General features: G+C 38.7%; 1 protein-coding gene and 1 pseudogene across 38 annotated transcripts in view; both read left to right on the top strand.

Moving 5' to 3' along the window:
- MEF2A (myocyte enhancer factor 2A) overlaps window positions 1-15,336 on the top strand; it is a 189,413-nt gene that overhangs the window by 107,897 nt on the left and 66,180 nt on the right. The gene's annotated exons all lie outside the window — the stretch shown is intronic.
- On the top strand, window positions 3,507-7,206 carry LOC112653699 (40S ribosomal protein S19-like; annotated as a pseudogene).

The raw sequence follows: 15,336 nt of genomic DNA, 5'->3' as shown, positions 1-15,336 counted from the left end.
AATAGGCTTTAGTAATGTTGAGATTTTATGAAGGAGAATGCTATTCCACTTGGTTTGAATGGGTAAGGGGGATTAAAGTGGAAGTTTAGGCTAGGTTCTAAAGATTATGGTATATTGACATGTCATGCTTTTTCTTAATTGATTTATAAGAAATTTAAGAGCATGTCATTTGTAGAAAAGGAAATGTTTAGAATTTAACCATAATGTGAATGTGATCAAATATTAGTTTATAAATAATCTTTAATATGATCTCATTTAATGCACAATTTAAAGTATTTTTACTTAAAATCATTATTATTTATTATGAAAAAAAAAAGACTAGACCAAAATTATTGTAAAAAGGAGTTTATGTGTTAGAAGAAGGTTTGGAAACCCTGATAGAGTTCTGTACTTCATTTAAATGATAAGAAAGCAGGAGTCAAAACAAAGCAAAGGACTTGCCGAAGATCCTATGAGTATGCAGTGACAAAACCAAGATTTAAATAATGTTTTCTTAAAGACCCTGGGTCTATCTCAGAAAGACTGTGGAACTTTTAAGGCAAAGTCTTTGCTAAAAAGCTTAGGTAGTCAAATAATAGTTACCAGAATACTTATCGGGCAGCAGATTGTCAGCATTTTAAAAGTTGTTTATAGGGCAGCCTGGGTGGCTCAGCGGTTTAGCACTGCCTTTGGCCCAGGGAGGGAATATTCTTCCCAGTAGATTCCCAAAGATCAGCACACAGCTTAGTAATGTCCTTTAAAATTGAACTAAAAGCAGTATTGCTTACTTCAGTGTTAACAAATTTGTACCCATAAAACTTCATCAGGGGCACCCGGGTGGCTCAGTCGGTAGGGCGTCTGAGATTCTCTCTCTCCCTTTGCCCTTCCCACACTCATGCACACACTCTGTGTCTCAAATAAATCTTAAAAAAAAAAAAAAAAAAAGCAAAAACTTCATCAAATGTTACCCAAAGCTATTAGGAACAAAAGCATAGAGTATGTTTAAATGGAAAGGAAGTTCACGAATGAAGGGGATGTGATTCTCTCCACTCTGTAACACTGGAAATACTGCCTTTATTGCTGTATTGCCCCATCTTCCACATGATTCCCAGTATATATTATTTCTAACCGTTAGAGAAGTAAACAGACGTACAAAGAAAAAAAGTACAGGTGCTTTTGCTTTCATGTAGTTTAGACATTTCTGAAAAATCTCACAACTCCAAAACTTGTACAACTTTGTGTTCTGAGCAACACAAACTAAAACATAATTGTAATTAAAAAGAGAGCTTGAACTGCTCAGTGAGGCAACTCAGTAGTGGCTACCACCATGGGTGTTACAAAAGCACAAAATTCATTACTTGAGTAGAAATGTTGGCAACACTTGAATTAGAATGGAGATAGTTGTCTTAGGACAGTGCAGATGGCAGTGTAGCAGACCAGTGGAGGGTGGTGGAGGTTGCCGTTAAAGCAAGCATGGGAATGCTCAAGGCTGGGAATACTCTGAAGCCTTCATTTTTAATTTTCTTTTTTCTTTCTTTTTTTAATTGTATGCAGTTAATTCATTTTTTTAAAAAATACTCCTGCTCTCGGGAGGACTTTCTCCTTTCTGCTAAAGGTTATAATTCTCTTGCCACTTTCCTGGTTCCCTTTGCCTAGGAAAAAGTCCCCAGTGAACCAGAGAGACTTCTTTATTATACTGACACTATTCTGTATTTACCAGTTTCATAGCACCTAATTTACATTCCAAAACACATTATAGTAGAGCAGGCTGTATTGTTTAATCATAGAAAGTGTTTTTTGTTTTTTTTTTAAAGCACATTCTTCAGCTCAGATGAACATAAAAGTTCATCTGAATAAGTGGCTGCTATATAAAGATTATTCAGAGAGGGGAAGTTGTATTATTTTGCTGTCTTCTTTTAGGGTATATAAAAGCTCTTTCATAGATTCTGTTGGCTTTTGTTTCATTTGGTTGGTTCACTGGTCATAATATACCTGGATATAGGACTCAATAGGTATGGATTCCAATGTGCTTATTCATAATCATGGTAAAGATTTCCAGTGTTTTCTATGACCTGCATAATTACTTTCATACAATTTGGTATCTTTATAAATCATTGCTCCCAATATCTTTCACTATCATGTGAAATTGAATGTTCAGTGAGGCAACTTAGTGTAGCTAGTGGCTACCACAGTGGGTATTATAGACATATCTGAGATTAACTTTGTTCTATTCTTTTTATTGAGATATAGTTTACAGACCATAAAATTCATCATTTAAAATTATACATCTGTGGTTTTTAGTATATTCAGAAGTTTGTGCCACTATGACTACTAATTCCAGAACATTTTCATGAATCTGAAAAGAAACTTGGTACTCATTGACAGTCATTTCTCAACTCCGCTTACCACCTCATCCTGGCAACTGCCAACCTTTTTTTCTGCATCTGTGGATTTTCCTATTCTGAATATTTCATATAAATGTTCTCTTTTTGTGTCTGGCTTTTTCCACTTAGCATAATCCTTTCAAGGTTCATCCATATTGTAGCATGTATCAGTATTTCATGCCATGGCTAAATGATACTCCATTGTATGGACATACCACATTTTGTTTATCCACTCATCAGTTGATAAACATTGGGTTGTTTCTACTTTTTGATTGTTACAAAAATGTGTCTGAAATTTGTGTACAAGTTTTAGTATGGAGATCCTTTCATTTCTTTGGTAATCTCCCTAGGAGTGGAATTTGCTGGGTTGCATGATAGCTCTCTGTTGAACTATTTGAGGAACTTGACAGTGGAATTTTTGTGGAAAATGTGGAACTCTTTTCCATATTTAACTTAAAGAGAAAGCAAAAACATCAGAAAACTTTGTGGATGTTAGAAAATATTTGGTTCATTTTTTTCCCAAAAACATTGATTTTTTTTTTATTTCTGTAGTGTTGGACCAAGTTGTCTGGACCAACTCTTCAGTGAAGACAACTAAAAATACTAGATAAATTGTTTAAAAACTTTATAGCATCAAAGATCTGTTAAAGGACATGCCAGACCAAAATCTAAGACAAGGTGAGAACCTAAAAAGTAAAGAAGTATTTAAAGTCTGGCTACCCTGAGTCATTTGCCCATCAGGATAAAACAGTTGTAAACTAAGCTTCAGGTTTTGGTGGATCGAGAGGCAAAGAGTAACCACATTACTTCTAGGTTTCTGAGTCTAATAGATTGCTTCCCATATCAAATTGGGACCTTAGGAAGAGGGAAAAATCCACTGCCTTTTCCCTACGGCAAAAGACTGCAAGGAGGGGTCTATTGTACTGAACAAATTAGGGAAAGAGGAGAATAATAAAAGAAAGAGAACCTGTGTCTCAGAGGTTGTAAAATAAGTACCAGCATTGTGTGGAATCACTGTCCAAAGTCCTTTAACACAAGAAGTCCACATTTGCCACAGGTACCTGGAAGAAGCAAAAGCAAATTGACACACTTTTTAAAGAAAGGCATCTTATTCAAGGCATCAAAAATGTCTTTCAGATAACCTTTCAAAACTATAGAGTATTCATCATACAAAGATGATCAACCATAAAAGAAAATAAAGCATAAACAAAATGTAGAAGAAATAGCAGATACTGATGTCTGAATACTTCAGATACTCTTATTATATTCATAGATTATAAATAATTTCATTCTTCTAATAAGCTTGCAAACGTGTGCAAGAAATGGGAAATTATAAGAGAGGTGATAAATAGATTTGAATGAAATACTTAGAGCAATGAAAAAAACACAATAACCAAAATGAAGAACTTAGTTGGCATGCTGGAATTATATTTGACATAGCTGAAGAATTTGTGAACTGAAAGAAGTTCTTAGCACAAAGGGATGAAAAGGTAGATACAGGTTGTTGAGGAAAAGGAAGATTGGTTAGATATTCTAACCTAAATTTTTCTTGGCATTCTAGAAGGAGGGGGAAGAGAGGATGAATATGAATGGGGCTGACACAATATTTGAAGAGATAATTACAATTTTCCAGAGTTGATTTAAGGAACTCAACAAACCTCATGCAGAATGAAAAGAAAAAATAAAACTATACATAGACATAGTGAAACTACAGAAAACAAAAAAAGAATAATTTCAACACAGCAGATAATCTTCAAAGAAGTGTTGACTCTAAATAGCAACAAATGAAAATCTATAGTCAATGAAATGATACCCTGAATATGTTGAGAAGATGGAATTTGTAGTCCAACCTAGAATTCTATACCCAGAGAAGACATCTTCAACAATGAAGATAGGACAATTGACTTGTGTCCTCGGGAAACCCTGTTGCTCCCTTTCCCCTGGCTGGCAGTGAGGAGGCCACACTATGGCTGGATTTACTATAAAAGACATGAACCAGCAGGAGTTCATCAGAGCTCTGGCAGTCTTCCTCAAGTCTGAGAAACTGAAAGTCCCTAAATGGGTGGGGGGTGGACACCATAGCATAAAGAGGTTGCTTGCTCCCTGTGATGAGAACTGGTTCTACACATGGGCTGCTTTGACAGCATGGCACCTGTACCTCCAGGGCAGTACTGGGTCAGTTCCATGACCAAGATCTATGTGGGATGTCAGAGAAACGGGGTCATGCCAAGCCACTTAAGCAGAGGCTCTAGGGGCGTGGCCCACAGGTCCTCCACACCCTGTGAGGGGCTGAAAACAATGGAAAAGGACCAAGATGGTCCTGCAGACTGATATCAGGGACAGAGAGATCTGGGAAGAATCACTGGACAGGTGGTAACTGCCTCCTAGAAGCATTAGAACAAATGCTGGGTTAATAAATTGGCTCATTTGTTTTTAAAAAATAAAAGCAAAATACCTGTGTATCAGTTTTGCAACTAAACCACATCAGGATTTTGGAGAAGGGGTTCAAAACCCAAGTCAGACTGCTTTACTAAGAAAGCAGTCTCCATGGGAACATCAGGTAACCTTCACAAGCTTCATGTGGACAGTGACCTATGTCCATGTCATCAGTGAACATCAGAACCTAGTAGATGCTCTCAATAAGTTTTGTTGGATTAAAAGGAAAACAAAGAAGGTAAATTAAGTCATTTGTACAATTTAAAAAATGGCACACACAAGGAACAGATGATGAAAACCGGGAGCCTAGAGTTTTGAAGACACACTTTCCTGATTTTACAGTGCATTGAGGACCAAGTTTATAAAAATATTTATGTGTGGAGATTTACAACAGAATTGCGTTATCCCTGTTCATAAGCTGAGGCTAGTCCAATATCTAATTTCTGGGAGTTAACGGTCCCCCAGAACTGTTGGTTTTGCTCAGGGCTGAGAGGAGGTATACCATTACCATTTGCTGCAATCTCTGCAGTCAAACGTAGGAATATCATACAACTGGATAAGGCCTTAAAATTCAGAGAAGCCATAGCTTGAATACCACATACTTCTTTCTGAGGAAGATAGGAAAAAAATTATGGAGGAACTGGAGAAGGACCATGAAGGCAGTGCCTGCAACTCCCTGCATAAGTAATATGGTATCTTCCCAAAGTTGAAGTGGTTCCTGATCACAAGCCTCTCTGCATTCTTCCTTTCATTTGTTGACTGATTAATGCAGTCTGTTGAACCAAGTGAAGTAGGATAGTGGGAAGAGCACTAGACTGGACATCAGAAGATTTAGGTTCTAGTCCAGTTCTGCCACTTAATAGCTATGTGATGTAGTATGGTTGAAGGGGGAGTAGTACTTGGGTCTCTCCTAAGCTTCATATTCTCCTCTGTAAAGGTAAGAAGCAAACTAGATTACAAAGGTACCATTTAACTTTTTTAATCAACTATTTTAATATACTTTTTTGTGCACACAAAATCTCAGGATCCTGTTGTGCCTCAAAAGTTTTTGAGGACAAAAACTGAGGACAAAAGTGCCTCAGTGGACAAATTTTCAGAAAAATACAATTTAACAAATGGAATCATGAAACTATAGACAAACTGAAAAGTCTTATTGTCAAGGTTACCGCAAAGGAACTCCAAATCCAGGTGGCTTCATAAGCAAGGACTAATAGATTTTTAGGGAAGAAATAATGCCAGTATTTCACAGATTCTACCAGAGAATAGAAAAAGAAGAAACACTCTTTTCCCCATTATATAAGCTAGCCTAACCTTGATAGCAAAACCAGGAAGGAGAGTTCTTCTGAACAATCAGAAGTCAGCCTCACTGAAAATAATTATAAAACTCCTAAACAGAATATCAGTCCACTTCTTTGAGTTCACATCTTTTTTTAGTGGAGACAGTTACTTTCACATGGATCCATTTTCTCTACTGCTTGGGCACACATATAGACTTATCAGCCTCCCCATGGGAGTGGCCATGTGGCTGAGTTGGCCAATGGAATGTGAGTAGAAGTGACACATGCCGCTTCTAGGTCTGATCTGTAAAATACCTCCCACATGATCTTCATACTTCCCTCTTTGCCAGCCAGGTACAGAGAATTATGAGGGGAACTTTTTTTTTTTTAAGATTATTTATTTATTTATTCAGAGAGAGAGAGAGAGAGAGGCAGAGACACAGGCATAGGGAGAAGCAGGCTCCACACAGGGAGCCCAACGTGGGACTCGATCCCGGGTCCCCAGGATCACACCCCGGGGTGCAGGCGTCGCTAAACCGCTGCACCACCGGGGCGCCCCAAGAGGGGAACTATTGACGTCTTGTGTGTAGAAGCACAAGATAAATGAGTCTAGGCTCTTGGATAATCTCATACAAGTCTCTCTGAGATAAGAAACCCTCTTTTGGCTTTGTAAGAATAAGAAGCTTCATTGTATTAGGCCGCTGAAATTTGTGTTTGTTAAAGCATCTCATGTTACTTTATGCTAACTAATAAATTATATCCAGCAGTATGTAAAAGGGATCCCTGGGTGGCACAGTGGTTTGGCGCCTGCCTTTGCCCCAGGGCGCGATCCTGGAGACCTGGGATCGAATCCCACATCGGGCTACTGGTGCATGGAGCCTGCTTCTCCCTCTGCCTGTGTCTCTGCCTCTCTCTCTCACTGTGTGACTATCATAAATAAATAAATAAAAATTAAAAAAAAAATAAAAGGGATAGTATAGCCTAAGTAGGATTGATCTCAGGAATGCAAGGTTGATTTACCAGAATTATCCCATTATTGTGGACTGGAATTCTCAATATTTATACATCTGTACCACAGAAAATAATCTTCGTAGAGTCAAACTGCCAGTCAAAATCCCAAGGGTTTTTTTTGTTTGTTTTGTTTTAAGAATTTAACAACTGATTCTGAAATAAAGGGAAGTTGAAGGGGAAAAGAAGGACAGCCTGAAGAATAGCACCATTTTCATTTTAATAATGGCCAAAAGAGTGAAGCACCTCCGGTGTTTGTCTGCAGTAGAATGAATAAAGTTTTTTTTCCCCTTTGCAACGTAATACAACATTCAGTGAAAATGAACAAATTGGAATATATGCCACTCTAAGAATGAATGTAATAAAATGTATGATAAAAGAGGCAAGACAAAATAACACATTACCTATATTTCATGCACATAAAATTTAAAAGAAAAACCTAAATAATATAATTAGGGATATGCATATATGTGGTAATCCTATAAAGAAAATCCATAAAATTTTGTCATCACAGAAGTAGGATGGTATTTCCTGGAGAGGAGAGAGGAGAGCATTAAATGAATTAGAGATATATAGGTTCTAGTTCTAGTCTGTGTTTTGATTTGGTTAGAATTACTGGTATTCATTTTATAATTGTTCAATTTAATAAATTTTGATGCCCTTTTCTTTGTGAATGTTTCACAGTTCTAAAAAATTCGATGTTTTTATGCATTTCCAAATTGTCTAGGAAGAAAATGTCTTTCAAAATTAGCAACTATTATTAAAAAGGAAAAGGAGAATGTTCCTAATTTTTAAAAGTTCTATTTAGTTTAAATTCCTTAAAACTCAAGACATATTATTCCTTTATTTTAGAAGTGTCATATCTTATGTTATATCTAATTATCCATTAATCCAGTATTTATGGAGCACTTACTGCTCAGGTGCTTGACAGAAATGAGATTGAAGGTGGGTGGTGATTAGTTATAGATTGATTAATTAGCTCCTCATGCATTTAAAAATTATGTATATATACCTTTTGAGTACTTTTAATTTCATAGTTTGCTTCTCAGTATTGTGATTCTATTAGTTTGGAATAGAATTCGATAGTTATAAAATTGAGCATACATTAACAAACATTTCAGTCTTGGTAGGCAGTAGTTAAAAACACAGTCTTGTCAGGTGTGGGCTCTTGTAAACACTCAGGCAGTACAAACTCCTGAGTCTAATATTTAGTGGCACATCTTAAAATTTCAGAAAATGCAGTCCCCTGGGATTTTTATCAGTTACTTCAGACTTTGTGTAGTTTAAATATTTAAACTTATTTACGTGAAAAATATTATGAATACTAGATTTCTTTATTAAAAGAACAAAAGATTGTAGTATATATGTATATATGTGATAGTATATATATGTATTTGTTTATATCTATACACGTGCATATATAATGTCTATGGAGCATAAGGATGTCTAAAATTTTAGATACATTATTTTTTGCTGATAAGAATATAAGCTAAAAATTTTATTTAAAATTAGCCACCTTTAATTTATAATCCATTTTGAAATATTTTTGCTCTTAAGTTTATAAAAAATTCTTAGGGTATACTTAGGGGAAAAAGTCTAAACCTTAGCATTATTTTTGCCTCAAGTTTCTTTTTTTTTTTTTTAATTATTTTTTTTTATGCCTCAAGTTTCTTATCTTCTTTCCACCATTTCCTTGTCCTTTCCATCTTCACTTTCACCAACAGATTTAATAGTACAGACTATAAAATGAAGTACAGGGCCTGCCAAGCAGTGTTATATACCCAGAATTCTATACATGCTTCCTTGAACTCGAAAGATAAGGTTATCTTTATAAGTAGAACAATACAACACTTGACTTTATTTATTTATTTTTTTAAGACACTTGACTTTAAAGATCTTTGTTGGTATATGTACCATTATTTGAATCAATTATCTTTGGCCAGAAACTAAATAATCCTCAGTTATCTTACCTCCAGGTTTGGGATCCTTTCTGGGCTCAGGGTTCTGGAGGCACTAGCCACACTTGTTTTGGGAATTATGTGACTTAGATAAGGACACTACTAATATGTGACCTAAAGGATTATGACAGTTTTCTTCATCAAGGTTCTTTGATTATAAGAGGTAAAATCCACTTAAAGTAACTCAAACTAAAGGAGAATTTATCATTTTTTTAAAAGATTTTATTTATTTAAGAGAGAACATGGCGGGGGGCAGAGAGGGGCGGACAAACAGGCTCCCCCCTGAGCAGAGAGCTCAGCGCAGGGCTCTCTATCCCAGGACCCCAAGATCATGACCTGAGCCAAAGGCAGACACTTAAAACCAACTGAGCCACCCAGAGGATTCGCCCCTAAAGGAGAATTTATTGAAAGAATACAAGCAGGTGGCACCCAAGGCAGGAAGGAATACCTGGTTTCCTAAAGGCTTGACATCAGGAGCTCCATCTCAAGATCTGCATGGTGTGTCATCTCTGCCACCAAGGCTGGTTTGCAGGTTGATTTTTGTGAAGGCACCATGGGTGGTCTTTATGTAAAAATAATTGAGGTTCTGGGTCCTTCTCAGTTATACATTTTTATAATAGAGCATAATTTCCAGATTTATTTATTTTTATTTTTTTTAATTTATTTTTTATTGGTGTTCAATTTACTAACATACAGAATAACCCCCAGTGCCCGTCACCCATTCACTCCCACCCCCCGCCCTCCTCCCCTTCTACCACCCCTAGTTCGTTTCCCAGAGTTAGCAGTCTTTACGTTCTGTCTCCCTTTCTGATATTTCCCACACATTTCTTCTCCCTTCCCTTATATTCCCTTTCACTATTATTTATATTCCCCAAATGAATGAGAACATATGATGTTTGTCCTTCTCCGACTGACTTACTTCACTCAGCATAATACCCTCCAGTTCCATCCACGTTGAAGCAAATGGTGGGTATTTGTCATTTCTAATAGCTGAGTAATATTCCATTGTATACATAAACCACATCTTCTTTATCCATTCATCTTTCGTTGGACACCGAGGCTCCTTCCACAGTTTGGCTATCGTGGCCATTGCTGCTATAAACATCGGGGTGCAGGTGTCCCGGCGTTTCATTGCATTTGTATCTTTGGGGTAAATCCCCAACAGTGCAATTGCTGGGTCGTAGGGCAGGTATATTTTTAACTCTTTGAGGAACCTCCACACAGTTTTCCAGAGTGGCTGCACCAGTTCACATTCCCACCAACAGTGTATGAGGGTTCCCTTTTCTCCCCATCCTCTCCAACATTTGTGGTTTCCTGCCTTGTTAATTTTCCCCATTCTCACTGGTGTGAGGTGGTATCTCATTGTGGTTTTGATTTGTATTTCCCTGATGGCAAGTGATGCAGAGCATTTTCTCATATGCATGTTGGCCATGTCTATGTCTTCCTCTGTGAGATTTCTGTTCATGTCTTTTGCCCATTTCATGATTGGATTGTTTGTTTCTTTGGTGTTGAGTTTAATAAGTTCTTTATAGATCTTGGAAACTAGCCCTTTATCTGCTATGTCATTTGCAAATATCTTCTCCCATTCTGTAGGTTGTCTTTGAGTTTTGTTGACTGTATCCTTTGCTGTGCAAAAGCTTCTTATCTTGATGAAGTCCCAATAGTTCATTTTTGCTTTTGTTTCTTTTGCCTTCGTGGATGTATCTTGCAAGAAGTTACTATGGCCAAGTTCAAAAAGGGTGTTGCCTGTGTTCTTCTCTAGGATTTTGATGGAATCTTGTCTCACATTTAGAGCTTTCATCCATTTTGAGTTTATCTTTGTGTATGGTGAAAGAGAGTGGTCTAGTGTCATTCTTCTGCATGTGGATGTCCAATTTTCCCAGCACCATTTATTGAAGAGACTGTCTTTCTTCCAATGGATAGTCTTTCCTCCTTTATCGAATATTAGTTGACCATAAAGTTCAGGGTCCACTTCCTGGATTCTCTATTCTGTTCCAATGATATATGTGTCTGTTTTTGTGCCAGTACCACACTGTCTTGATGACCACAGCTTTGTAGTACAGCCTGAAATCTGGCATTGTGATGCCCCCAGATATGGTTTTCTTTTTTAAAATTCCCCTGGCTATTCGGGGTCTTTTCTGATTCCACACAAATCTAAAAATAATTTGTTCTAACTCTCTGAAGAAAGTCCATGGTATTTTGATAGGGATTGCATTAAACCTGTATATTGCCCTGGGTAACATTGACATTTTCACAATATTAATTCTGCCAATCCATGAGCATGGAATATTTTTCCATCTCTTTGTGTCTTCCTCAATTTCTTTCAGAAGTGTTCTATAGTTTTGAGGGTATAGATCCTTTACATCTTTGGTTAGGTTTATTCCTAGGTATCTTATGCTTTTGGGTGCAATTGTAAATGGGATTGACTCCTTAATTTCTCTTTCTTCAGTCTCATTGTTAGTGTATAGAAATGCCACTGACTTCTGGGCATTGATTTTGTATCCTGCCACGCTACCGAATTGCTGTATGAGTTCTAGCAATCTTGGGGTGGAGACTTTTGGGTTTTCTATGTAGAGTATCATGTCATCGGCGAAGAGGGAGATACACTCTGAAGAGTTTTGATCAGGAATGGATGCTGTATTTTGTCAAATGCTTTCTCTGCATCCAATGAGAGGATCATATGGTTCTTGGTTTTTCTCTTGCTGATATGATGAATCACATTGATTGTTTTACGGGTGTTGAACCAGCCTTGTGTCCCAGGGATAAATCCTACTTGGTCATGGTGAATAATTTTCTTAATGTACTGTTGGAACCTATTGGCCAGTATCTTGTTGAGAATTTTTGCATCCATGTTCATCAGGGATATTGGTCTGTAATTCTCCTTTTTGGTGGGGTCTTTGGTTTTGGAATTAAGGTGATGCTGGCCTCATAGAACGAATTTGGAAGTACTCCATCTCTTTCTATCTTTCCAAACAGCTTTAGGAGAATAGGTATGGTTTCTTCTTTAAACGTTTGATAGAATTCCCCTGGGAAGCCATCTGGCCCTGGACTCTTGTGTCTTGGGAGGTTTTTGATGACTGCTTCAATTTCCTCCCTGGTTATTGGCCTGTTCAGGTTTTCTATTTCTTCCTGTTCCAGTTTTGGTAGTTTGTGGCTTTCCAGGAATGCGTCCATTTCTTCTAGATTGCCTAATTTATTGGCGTATAGCTGTTCATAATATGTTTTTAAAATCGTTTGTATTTCCTTGGTGTTGGTAGTGATCTCTCCTTTCTCATTCATGATTTTATTAATTTGAGTCTTCTCTCTCTTCTTTTTAATAAGGCTGGCTAATGGTTTATCTATCTTATTAATTCTTTCAAAGAACCAACTCCTGGTTCTGTTGATCTGTTGCACAGTTCTTCTGGTCTCGATTTCGTTGAGTTCTGCTCGAATCTTTATTAACTCCCTTCTTCTCTTGGGTGTAGGATCTATTTGCTGTTTTTTCTCTAGCTCCTTTATGTGTAAGGTTAGCTTTTGTATTTGAGTTCTTTCCAGTTTTTGAATGGATGCTTGTATTGCGATGTATTTCCCCCTTAGGACTGCTTTTGCTGCATCCCAAAGATTTTGAATGGTTGTATCTTCATTCTCATTAGTTTCCATGAATCTTTTTAATTCTTCCTTAATTTCCTGGTTGACCCTTTTATCTTTTAGCAGGATGGTCCTTAACCTCCAAGTGTTTGAGGTCCTTCCAAACTTCTTGTTGTGATTTAGTTCTAATTTCAAGGCATTATGGTCTGAGAATATGCAGGGGACAATCCCAATCTTTTGGTATCGGTTCAGACCCGATTTGTGACCCAATATGTGGTCTATTCTGGAGAAAGTTCCATGTGCACTTGAGAAGAATGTGTATTCAGTTGAGTTTGGATGTAAAGTTCTGTAGATATCTGTGAAATCCATCTGGTCCAGTGTATCATTTAAAGCTCTCGTTTCTTTGGAGATGTTGTGCTTAGAAGACCTATCGAGTATAGAAAGAGCTAGATTGAAGTCACCAAGTATAAGTGTATTATTACCTAAGTATTTCTTCACTTTGGTTAATAATTGATTGATATATTTGGCAGCTCCCACATTCGGGGCATATATATTGAGGATTGTTAAGTCCTCTTGTTGAATAGATCCTTTAAGTATGATATAGTGTCCCTCTTCATCTCTCACTACAGTCTTTGGGGTAAATTTTAGTTTATCTGATATAAGGATGGCTACCCCTGCTTTCTTTTGAGGACCATTCGAATGGTAAATGGTTCTCCAACCTTTTATTTTCAGGCTGTAGGTGTCCTTCTGTCTAAAATGAGTCTCTTGTAGACAGCAAATAGATGGGTCCTGCTTTTTTTATCCAGTCTGAAACCCTGCGCCTTTTGATGGGGTCATTAAGCCCGTTCACATTCAGAGTTACTATTGAGAGATATGAGTTTAGTGTCATCATGATATCTATTCAGTCCTTGTTTTTGTGGACTGTTCCACTGAACTTCTTCTTAAAGGGGAATTTTAAGAGTCCCCCTTAAAATTTCTTGCAGAGCTGGTTTGGAGGGTCACATATTCTTTTAGTTCCTGCCTGTCTTGGAAGCTCTTTATCTCTCCTTCCATTTTGAATGAGAGCCTTGCTGGATAAAGTATTCTTGGTTGCATGTTCTTTTCATTTAGGACCCTGAATATATCCTGCCAGCCCTTTCTGGCCTGCCAGGTCTCTGTGGAGAGGTCTGCTGTTACCCTAATACTCCTCCCCATAAAAGTCAGGGATTTCTTGTCTCTTGCTGCTTTAAGGATCTTCTCTTTATCTTTGGAATTTGCAAGCTTCACTATTAAATGTCGAGGTGTTGAACGGTTTTTATTGATTTTAGGGGGGGATCTCTCTATTTCCTGGATCTGAATGCCTGTTTCCCTTCCCAGATTAGGAAAGTTTTCAGCTAGAATTTGTTCAAATACATATTCTGGCCCTCTGTCCCTTTCGGCGCCCTCGGGAACCCCAATTAAACGTAGGTTTTTCTTTCTCAGGCTGTCGTTTATTTCCCTTAATCTATCTTCATGGTCTTTTAATTGTTTGTCTCTTTTTTCCTCAGTTTCCCTCTTTGCTATCAACTTGTCTTCTATGTCACTCACTCGCACCTCGTTAACCCTCGTCGTTAGGACTTCTAGTTTGGGTTGCATCTCATTCAATTGATTTTTAATTTCTGCCTGATTAGCTCTAAATTCTGCAGTCATGAAGTCTCTTGAGTCCTTTATACTTTTTTCTAGAGCCACCAGTAGCTGTATAATAGTGCTTCTGAATTGGCTTTCTGACATAGAATTGTAATCCAGATTTTGTAACTCTGTGGGAGAGAGGACTGTTTCTGATTCTTTCTTTTGAGGTGAGGTTTTCCTTCTAGTCATTTTGCTCAGTGCAGAGTGGCCAAAAGCAAGTTGTATTGGGAAGAAGAGAAAAAGAGAGGAGAGAAAGAAGGAAAGAAAAGAGAAAGAGAAAAAAAAGGGAAGAAAAAAAACGAAAAAAAAAAAAGAAAAAGAGAAAGAAAAAGAAAGGAGAAAAAAAGGGGGTGGGGGAAGGAAACAAATCAAAAAGCAAAACAAACAAACAAAAAAGAACCACCGGGGAGTATCTTCTGATTCTGTGTACTTTAAGTCCCTTGGCTTCTCCTGGAAGTTGTCAGTCTAGCTGGTGTTCTGGGGGAGGGGCCTGTTGTGCTGATTTTCAGGTGTTAGCAGTTGGGGGAGCTGCTGTGCCCCTGCCTGGTGCAGGGCTCAGTGGGGGTTGTTTACCCCGTGAGGCCGCAGGAGGAACAGCGCCAGTGGCGGGGCCAGGTCTGGAAACCTGGATTCAGCTCCGGCAGGAACTCCGTCTGCAGGGCCTGGAGGCTCCGGGGCGGGGCCGCTGATCTGCTCAGCTCGGGGAAGGAGCGTCCTTGCTGTCCTGGGCCCTCCCGGCCTCTGCCTGTCCCGGGGGGAGGCCGGATCCTGGGCTCTGTCCCGGCGCCCTGTGCTCCGGGGCCTGCGCTGTTGGATTCGCGCTCCCGGGCCGCCGCCGCGCAACCCCCTCCGCGGAGCTGCCGCCCGAGCCCCTCCGAGCTGCTCCTGGAACTGCGCAGCCCCCTCTGCACGGAGCCTCTTCCTCTGCCCGAGCCCCTCCGAGCTGCTCCCGGGGCCGCGGAGCCGCCGCCCGAGCCCCTCCGAGCTGCTCCGGGTCCCGCCGGGTCCCGCCGTGCGCTGCAACCCTTAGGGAGCTCGGCGCACTCTCCTGGGCGCGCAGTTGCTGTTACTGACCCGGGG

Source organism: Canis lupus, chromosome 3, assembly GCF_003254725.2.
Source record: "Canis lupus dingo isolate Sandy chromosome 3, ASM325472v2, whole genome shotgun sequence".
Classification (NCBI taxonomy): Eukaryota; Metazoa; Chordata; class Mammalia; order Carnivora; family Canidae; genus Canis; species Canis lupus.
This window is presented reverse-complemented; position numbering and strand designations above follow the sequence as displayed.